General features: G+C 36.3%; 1 protein-coding gene across 6 annotated transcripts in view; it reads left to right on the top strand.

Moving 5' to 3' along the window:
• Nucleotides 1–9,660, top strand: part of KIAA0825 (KIAA0825 ortholog) — a 414,781-nt gene that overhangs the window by 22,856 nt on the left and 382,265 nt on the right. For 4 of the 6 annotated variants that reach the window (XM_035727666.1, XM_035727664.1, XM_035727665.1 and 1 more), the window contains exon 2: nucleotides 7,552–7,704. The exons of 1 other annotated variant lie outside the window; for it this stretch is intronic. The gene's annotated coding sequence lies outside the window, so the exon portion shown is untranslated. Of the gene's footprint in view, nucleotides 1–7,551; nucleotides 7,705–9,263; nucleotides 9,348–9,660 lie in introns of all 6 variants that reach the window. One more of the 6 variants, XM_035727663.1, reaches the window with a different exon arrangement.

The following is a 9,660-nucleotide window of genomic DNA, read 5'->3' as shown; positions in this document are numbered from 1 at the left end:
GATCATATTGTATTTCTATTTTAAGTTTTTTGAGGAACCTCCATACTGTTTCCCACAGTGGCTATATCAGTTTACATTCCCACCAACAATGTACAAGATTACTTTTTCTCCCTATCTTTTCCAGTCCTTGTTATTTCTTGTCTTTTTGATTTTAGCCATCCTGACAGATGTACAGTGATACCTCATTATGATTTTGTGGTTTTTGATTTGCACATCCCTGATGGTGAATAATGTTGAGCATCTTTTCATGTGTCTGTTAGCCATCTGTATGTCTTTGGAAAAATATCTTTTCAGAACTTTCTGCCCATTTTTAATTGGATTATTTGGCTTTTTTGGTGCTGAGTTATATGAATTCTTTACATATTTTGGATATTAACCCTTTATCAGATATATCATTTGCAAATGTCTTCTCTCATCCAATAGGTTTCCTTTTTGTTTTGTTGATGTTTTCTTTCACCGTGCAAAAGCTTTTTATTTTGATGTAGTCCCAATAGTTTAGTTTTGCTTTTGTTTCCCTTGCCTTAGGAGACATAGCCAGAAAAATGTTGCTATTGCCAATGTCAGAGAAATTACTGCCTATGTTTCCTTTTACAAGTTTTATGGTTGCATGTCTCACATTTAGTCTTTAATCCATTTGGAGTTTATTTTTGTGTGTGGTGTCAGAAAGTGGTCCAGTTTCATTCTTTTGCATGTCGCTGTCCAGTTTTCCCAACACCATTTATTGAAGAGACTGTCTTTTCTCCATTGTATATTCTTGCCTCCTTTGCCACAGATTAATTGGCCATATAATTGTGGGTATATTTCTGGGCTCTTTATTCTGTTCTATTAATTTATGTGTCTATTTTTGTGCTAGTACTGTACTGTTTTGATTGTGGCTTTGTAGTATATCTTGAAATCTGGAATTGTGATATCTCCAGTTTTGTTCTTCTTTCTCAAGATTGCTTTGGCTACTCAGTCTTTTGTGGTTCCATACAAATTTTAGTATTATTTGTTCTAGTTCTGTGAAAAATGCTGTTAATATTTTGATAGGGTGTGCATTAAATCTGTAGATTGTTTTGAAAAGTATGGACATTTTAACAATATTCTTCCAATCCATGAGCATGGGATATCTTTTTATTTGTGTCATTCTTCAATTTCTTTCTTCATCAGTGTTTTATAATTTTCAGAGTGCAGGTCTTTCACCTCCTTGGTTAAGTTTATTCCTATGTTTTGGTTTGTTTGGGGTTTTTTGCTTTGTTTTGTTTTTGGATTTTTGGTAGAATTGTAAATGGAATTGTAAATGGAATGTAAATGTAATGGGTATGTTTAACCTAAACTTTATTTCTGCTACTTCATTAGTAGTATATACAAATGCGGCTGATTTCTGGGTATTAAAGTTGTAACCTGCAACTTTACTGAATTCATTTATTACTTCTAATAGGTTTTTTTGGTAGTGGCTTCGGTCTTTTTAATTTCTTCTACCTTGGCTGCCTTCTTTTGTATTAAATATTTTTAACATATGCATATTTTTATTTTTAGGTTAACTTTACATTTTAATTAATTTCTTCTAGTTTGCTCTAGCCAATAAAATCTACATCTTAATTTTTCACAACGAACTTAATACCAACCAGTTTATACAACTTAATTTTGAAAAATTATAAAAACTTTGTTCCAATATAGTTCTCTTCCTTCCTCATCTTGTTTATTATTGTCATATGTATTAACATATTATGTGTTATAAACTAAACAATATATTGTTATAATTATTTTTTTATGCAATCAATGAAAACAAATATAAAATTTTTAGTATTGTGGGTTTGTTTGTTTGTTTTTTTGGTAACACTGTGTCCAGTGTGAGGCTCGAACTCACAACCCTGAGATCAAGAGTCACATGCTCTACCAACTGAGCTACCGGTGATCTTTTATATTAACCCACATATTTACCAATTCTGGACCTATTTTCTACTCTGCACTTAAATTAATATGTGGTGTCATTTTCTTTAAGCTGAAAGATTTCCTTTAGTATTTAAGACAGGTCTGCGAGCAACAAAGTCTCAGTCTTTATTTCATCTTCAGCTTTAAAAGTGATGGCTTTATTTTGTCTTCAATTTAAAGGATAGTTATTCTTGATAGAGAATATATAGTGGCCAATTTTTTTTCTGGCCCTTTGAATTTCTTCAGTGACTGACTTCTGGCCTCCATCGTTTCATTGATGCTTATTTATATGTGATGAATTAGTTTTGTCTTGCTGCTTCAAAGATTTTCTGTTTGTCTTTGTAATTCAGTAGTTTGATTATGCTATATCTAGGTATTAATCTCTTTATATTTGTCCTACTTTGAGTCTGTCAAATTTCTTTGATAAGTAGATTAATATTTTTCATTAAATTGGTATGTTTGTGTCCTTTATTACTTTATGTATTTTTTCTATCCCTCTGTCTTGACTCCTGGGATACTCATTACATGTTTTTTTTTTTTAATATTTTGTTTATTTGAGAGAGAGAGAGACAGATGGAGGTAGGGACAGAGAGCAGGAGCAGGGAGGAGAGGGAGAAGCAGGCTCCCTGCTCAGCAGGGAGCCCAAAGCGGGGCTTAATCCCAGGACCCTGGATCATGACCTGAGCCAAAGGCAGACACTTGCTGAGTCACCCAGGAGCCCCTCATTACATGTTCCTTGGTATGGTCTTGATTGTCCCAAATGTCTCCGAGTCCTTGTTCATTTATTTATTTTTTTATTTTATTTTATTTTATTATGTTAATCACCATACATTACATCATTAGTTTTTGATGTTGTGTTCCATGATTCATTGTTTGAGTATAACACCCAGTGCTCCATTGAGTACATGCCCTCTTTAATACCCATCACCAGGCTAACCCATCCCCCCACCCCCTCCCCTCTAGAACCCTCAGTTTGTTTCTCAGAGTCCATCGTCTCTCATGGTTCGTCTCCCGCTCTGATTCCCCCCCCTTCATTTTTCCCTTCCTGCTATCTTCTTCTTCTTCTTTTTTAAACATATAATGTATTATTTGTTTCAGAGGTACAGGTCTGTGATTCAACAGAGTCTGTGTTCATTTAAAAAACATTTTTTTTATCTTTTCTTTAGATTGGGTAATTTCTATTCATCTGTTTTAGAGTCACTGATTCTTTCATCAGGTTATCTTGAATTTGTTGTCAATTCCCTCCAGTGGATTTTTTTTTAAGATTTATTTATTTTAGAGAGAGAGAGCATGAGTGGGGGAGGGAGAGTGGAAGAGGGAGAGGGAGAGAGTCTCAAGCAGACTCCCCACTGAGCTTGGAGCCGGATGCCACACAGGGCTTAATCCCACGACCCTGAGATCATGACCTAAGCAGAAATCAAGAGTTGGATGCTTAACTGAGCCACCCAAGGCCCCCCCATCTCTGGTAAATTTTCTGATTATACTTTTCCACTTCAAAATTTCCATTTGATTTTTTTTTTAATTTCTGTTTCCTTGTTGAGAATCTCTTATTTATTGTTGTCTTGCTTTCGTTTCATTCTTTAAGTAAGATACCTTTGGTTCTTTGAACATACTGATAATAACTGCTTTGAAGTCTTTGTTTAAATCTAACATTTGGGGACACTCAAATGGTTTCCCCTATTTCTTTGCATGTTTCATAATTCGTTGAAAATGGGATATTTTAGATCAGCTATCATAGCAACTCTGGATTCTGATTTTTTTCCTCCCTTAAGGTTGTCATTACTTTGTTCATTTGCTTGTTTCTTGGTTTAGGAATTTGCCTAAACTAAGTATAGTGACATCTGTCTCCCTTGTGATGTGTGGCACTGATAAATCTGGTTGTTTTTGATTTTTAATATTTTTGTTTTGAGTTTTGCATTTGGCTTTCTAGGACTTGCTCCTGAGTCTGTGTATTTTAAATTATAAGCTGATTGTTGGATACTCCTTGTGTTTAAACACATAGAATCAGTAAGTCTTTTGTCATCTATTCATGGATCTTTGTAGTGGTAGAGGCATGCATTTAAAGTTTACATTGTTTTCAGGTGTGTTCTGGCTTTCGCTCTCTGCTGGGCTCTTTCACATTTGCTCTATGTACCTGATTATTTGGCCTCAGGAATATGTGACTAGCTTTGTTCCCCTCTGGTCTCCATTGCATATTCTCTCAACCTTAGCCAAGAATATATCTGCCCCAGTTACGACCATGACCTTGGATTAATGGAGCTATTTACTCTCCCTGCTTGCCGATTTCTAAGATCATCACTTCCACTGAAACACTGTTGAACGTGGGCATAACCTGCCGCTAAAGTTCAAGTTACCCCCCCCTTTGACCACAATAAAGATGTTTCCAGTCTTTTTTTTTTTTTTTAAAGATTTTATTTATTCATTTGACAGAGAAAGAGAGAGAGAGCACAAGCAGGGGGAGCAGCAGGCAGAGGGAGAGGGAGAAGCAGGCTCCCTGCTGAGCAAGGGAGCCCGATGTGGGGCTCAATCCCAGCACCCTGGGATCATGACCTGAGCTGAACACAGATGCTTAACCAACTGAGCCACCCGGGTGCCCAAGATGTTTCCAGTCTTAATGATCCTCCCTACCCTGGAAGAACCTCTGTACTGACTGAATTGTGTTTGATGATGATAAGAGGCCAGACCAGAATGTCACAGTGTCCTAATGTTCTTATCCAAAGATTAGCAGTCTTTCAAATAAACATGCTTCTCAAATTCTTATATCCCTTTGGTCAATTTCTAGAGCACTGAAATGATTGTATTTGTCAATTTTGTCTGGCTCTTTAGTTTCTTTTTGGAGAATATTTGCTGATTGCACTCAGCCATAGCTGGAAGTCCTACTTCTGGTTTTGTATCATGTATGCATTTTTTTTTCCTTTACTCTCTTAACAGTGATGGAAAATTTACATGTTCTATTAATTATTTTGTCTCTGTTTTTCTTGGGGTAAATTTTGTTTCATATTGATCTCAAATGTGGAAAAAGAAAGATTTTCTTCAAATGCCCAGTGGCTCTTGGCTGTGCATTCATACTAGAAAAGAGAAATTCAAGTATGCTGGAAGTCAGCTAAAGGCCGGAATGTGGCCAGCTTTTCTTTGGGGGTATCCATACCCATACTGCGTTTCCTCGTTTTCTAGGCTGTTAATTCATTTCTTTCAAACACAGCACTTCTCCCATCTACTTATTTTTTTCTTACTCACAGTCAGATATTTAACTCTGAACAAGTAAAGACAAAGTATATTCTTGCTTGTACAAAAAGGTAGGAGAAGGAGATTCAGGATATTTTAGCTTCACTTCTTACTCCACACTTCTGTCAGGGATATCAGGCCATTCCTTTAATTGCAGCACTCTCTGCACACATTCTAGAGTTTGACTTTTCCTGCTGTATTTCTTCCGTGAATGCTCTTCCATCTGTCACTTTGTAGTGATGACTTTTTTAGTCTCTTCATTGTAATGGTTTACATCCTCTCCCCCAACCAACACATACCTTTATTATCTTTTAAGGGGGCCTCTGGGAGAGGGGGAAATGCATGCCGATTGATCTTTCTAACCAAAAATATTGTCCATATATTTTTAAATTTTTTTAAAGTAAACTCTACGCCAATGTGGGGCTCAAACTCAGGACCCCAAGATTAAGAGTCGCATGCTTCACCAGTGGAGCCAGCTAGGGGCTCCTTGTCCACATATTTTTAAACAGTTGAAATAGAATGCGTACATGCTCTCTTGGGTCCTGTTTTCATTTCATCATTTAAGCATTTTCTACATTGCTATAAGTCTTTATAATTATTGTTTATAGTGGTATATGAACACATTTTTAAAGAAGCAGTTTGTTGTGTTTTCATGATTACAGTGGTTATTATATTTTAGTTAATACCTCCCCTTTCTTTTACCCTTTCACCATCCCACCATCATGCCATTTACCTTTCCTCAGGTAACCAATGATAACAACATTGACAGTTTGTGAAGCAGGAAATCTTCATGTTTTTCCTTTGGTCAAGCTGATTGGCTGAAAGCTATCAAGAAGGGCATTTTGCCCTGGAGCAGGCTGGCATTGTCATCAAAAAGGCAATTTCAATTATTTATGGGTTTTCCAAGAAGTCTTGTGATTTCAGCTATGAAGTGTAGATGACATGTTGTATCTCTGTAATGGCATCCTAGCTTGACATCTTCATCTTAGTTCTTAGATGGAACTGAACCATTTCTCTCTTTAAATTCCTGTTTCCCCTTTTGTTCAAATTCAGTTCCTACAGTGGCCAAGTTGACTATGAGGGTGTTTGTTTCTGATGAAATAACAACTGGAAGTCAGTTTGGGATAGTGGATTTTAGTAACATTTACGTGCTTGCATTTTAACCACCAGAGAAAGGCAAGAAGAATGAGGACAATCAAAAAATGTCTAAAGAAACATTTGGAAGCTTCTTCATAGCAGTTTTCTAGTCGATGGAGGCCTGACCAAGAGATCAGTTTTGCTGATTAAAGATAACAAAATAGTCTTTTCTATTAAATAATTCATTTATTGTTTAACTTTTTTCCTTTAGTAAGGCAACAAAGAATAAAAAGCATAGGTTTTGGAACAAAGAAGTAAGTCTATTTGTGTATGATGTAAAACTAAAGAAAAAATATAAGAATAAGAGTTTGGCAAATATCCTGGATAAGAACATCAGTATACAAAAATTATACAAATACATATTTAAACAAAAAATGAAAAGTTTTTGCAAAGAGATACTGTTTACACTAACGTTGAAAATATGAAGTTCCTAGGAATACATCTAACATAACAAGAGATATACGAAACTCCCATGGGGAAGATAGTAAAGCATTATTGTGTGATAATAAGGACTCAGAAGTGGAATGATATACCATACACATGGCTTGCAAAAATCAACGTTTTATAGATGCTCAATTTAATCAACACAGTCTCAAATTACTGTCTTGTTTTGGTGGGGAAGGGAGAATACTGGACAGTAGGTTCTAAAATTATATGGAAAGACAAAAGGCCAGTCATCAAAAATAGCAACAGTGTACTTTGGTGGAGGGAAAGACAAATAGATTGGCAAAAGAGTGGTCCATGGCTCCACAGCATTGGTGGCATTACCTAGAGGCTTCTTAGAAATACAGAATCCCAGACGCCAACCACTGGTCAACTGAACCAGAAACTATTTTAACAAGATAATCCAGAGGAGTGAGAAAAAACTGGTCTTAATAAACTGTTCTGGAAACTAAACTGGTAACTAAACAGGAAAAAAGGAATTGTATTGAAAGGCATTGCTTGTTTTATGCGCTGCATCCATCCTTTACTCTGTATAATCTACATTTATTGAGGAACATTTGAAAAATCAGTGATAAGGAAAGGGATGTTTTGAATGTACATTTTCCTAGGTGCCTCTGTTACTCACGTGCCTATAACCTATGGATCATCTTGTTAATAAGCTTTTCTTAGGTCCCCCAACTTTAGCATGTCTTTATACATTTCCAACAACTCTCGACTCATGCCTGTATGTCAGAACTTAATGATAATAATGTCACTACCAATGTAGACAAGTAATGTGACTCTACGCTCTCCATGGTGACAGTGATTAAGTTTTATCTAATTATTTTATAGGTGTATTTTGTATATGTTGGGGGGGAAAAAAACCTCAGCAGAGGATAATAAGAAAGGGCAGCTCTTCTACTGACCACCTGGAAGGAAATAATTTTCCACTTATTTGGAATTGGAAGACCAGCTCATTCTTAGAGTCTTTGGAAACAAAATTAGGTAAGAAATGTTTTTCTTCGTATTTTGAATAATTTGTTCTCTACCTGCTCTGTCTCCTTGAAGGCTTCTATAATTCTATTCCTTTGGCCTCCAAGAGAAATACAGTTAGCATTTTCCTTGAGAAAGTTACTGTGCCAGCCAGCTGTCAGCCTTATGATGTACCTGATCTCCCATGTCAGGGGAAGCACAATTCAATTTAAAACTGAGTCTTCTGCACAACAGTGCAGCAGGGCTGCCAGCCTCTCTCTTTATGTACCTTTCTTTAAAATGCTGCCTTCAACCCAAACAGTAGAGTTTTATTTTTAAATCCTTTGTGTGGGATAAAACCACCACTGACTTTACTTGTCTTTAGTTAAAAATCAATGAATCGAATGAAATAATCTGTAAGTATTTCTGCTCCTTTTTCTCATTTCTAGAAAATAAAGTACCCCTGCTTGTTTAACTTATGACTTGTCTAAACATGTTGAAAGCATTGACTCTAAGGCATAACATTCAGACTCTGAAAGGGAACTGTGACAAGTTCAGTCAAAAGGGAAAAGAGGAATAATTTATAAAAGGTGCTGCAGATAATGATGCCAGCCAGTTACTTTAAAATGCATCCATCTCACCTTTTAATGAATTAGATTTGTCAACAGCAAATGTTTTATGCACCACTTCTAATAAAAGTGGCATGCTAGGAATGCAGTGCTTTGAGGTTGGCTTCTTCAAAGCTTTAGGAGTATCTTCAATTCAAAGATATTTTTTAAATAATAGATATTAAAAAGTATATTTAAATAATATTAAGGTTGTGACACAAACACCAAATGACAAAATTCAGGAGTTTCAAAGCAGACACTGACATGCCATCACTATATTCACATAGAAACTTTTTTAAATTAGGAGTGCAACAGACTCATTTGGGGATGGTATGTCAATTTAACTTTAAATTCTCTTGTTGTTTTGGTTGGTGTCATAACCTTAATGTCAGCTTTTGAAATAGATTTCTACATTTCCTTTGGTTTGGGGTCATTAAAAAATGCATATGATAAATCTAAGAGGCAGAAATAGGTCACAATGAAGTGGAATTCCTTGCTACTCTGCTGTCGAAAGACAGGTAGTACCTGCCTCGTAAGTGGAAAAGTTAGCTCAGGCATTTTAGTAAACTTCTGTTTTGTTTTTCAGGAATTTGATTCAGACTAGTATAGACCGAAGTAACAAGACGTGAGATGTTGATATAATTCTGTTGTTTACAGTCTATTCTTCCCATCCCTCTCATCCTAACCATTGGATCTTGTTGTTTATCACCTCTCTAGATGTTGAAAATCACAATTCCCATGCTTGATATTTTTTTCACTAAAAGTACAAGTTAAGCATGATGGTTATTTCATTTGAATAATCTTTATTCAATGTACTTGAGTATACGTAGCCTGCCTTAAAACTTCATGCAGCAGTCCTTTTATAAAACACTTGTATGCAGATTTTCTAGGGGTGGGACAAAATCTTGGTTTTTTTTTTTTAAAGTAAACTTGTTATAGAAAGTAAAATCTGAAGTAAAATATGGTATGTTGTGTGTTAAAAAGTTTTCTAGTACCCCACCACTCATTAAAGGAGCAACCAGGAGCATTCTGCAGGGAAAGAGCCAAAGGAGAAGGACGAGGGAAACGGTAATTTATTCACCCACATTCCTCTCTTTTCCCGGCTTCTTAACTGTCATGATCTCACAGCTCAGGTCTGCAATGTCTATGCTGAATCTAGTTGGTTGTTTTTTTGTTTTTGTTTTTTTAAGATTTTATTTATTTGACAGAGAGCGTGCGTGCGCTCCAGTGAGCATGAGTGGGGGGTGGGGGAGGGAGACGCAGGCTCCCCGCCGAGCAGGGACCCCGATGCGGGGCTCGATCCCAGGACTCTGGGATCATGACTTGTGTCTAAGGCAGACGCTTAACTAGCTGAGCCACCCAGGTGCCCCTACGCTGAATC

Source organism: Zalophus californianus, chromosome 5, assembly GCF_009762305.2.
Source record: "Zalophus californianus isolate mZalCal1 chromosome 5, mZalCal1.pri.v2, whole genome shotgun sequence".
NCBI lineage: Eukaryota > Metazoa > Chordata > Mammalia > Carnivora > Otariidae > Zalophus > Zalophus californianus.
The sequence above is the reverse complement of the archived record's forward strand: the minus strand, read 5'-3'. Positions and strand labels throughout refer to the sequence as shown.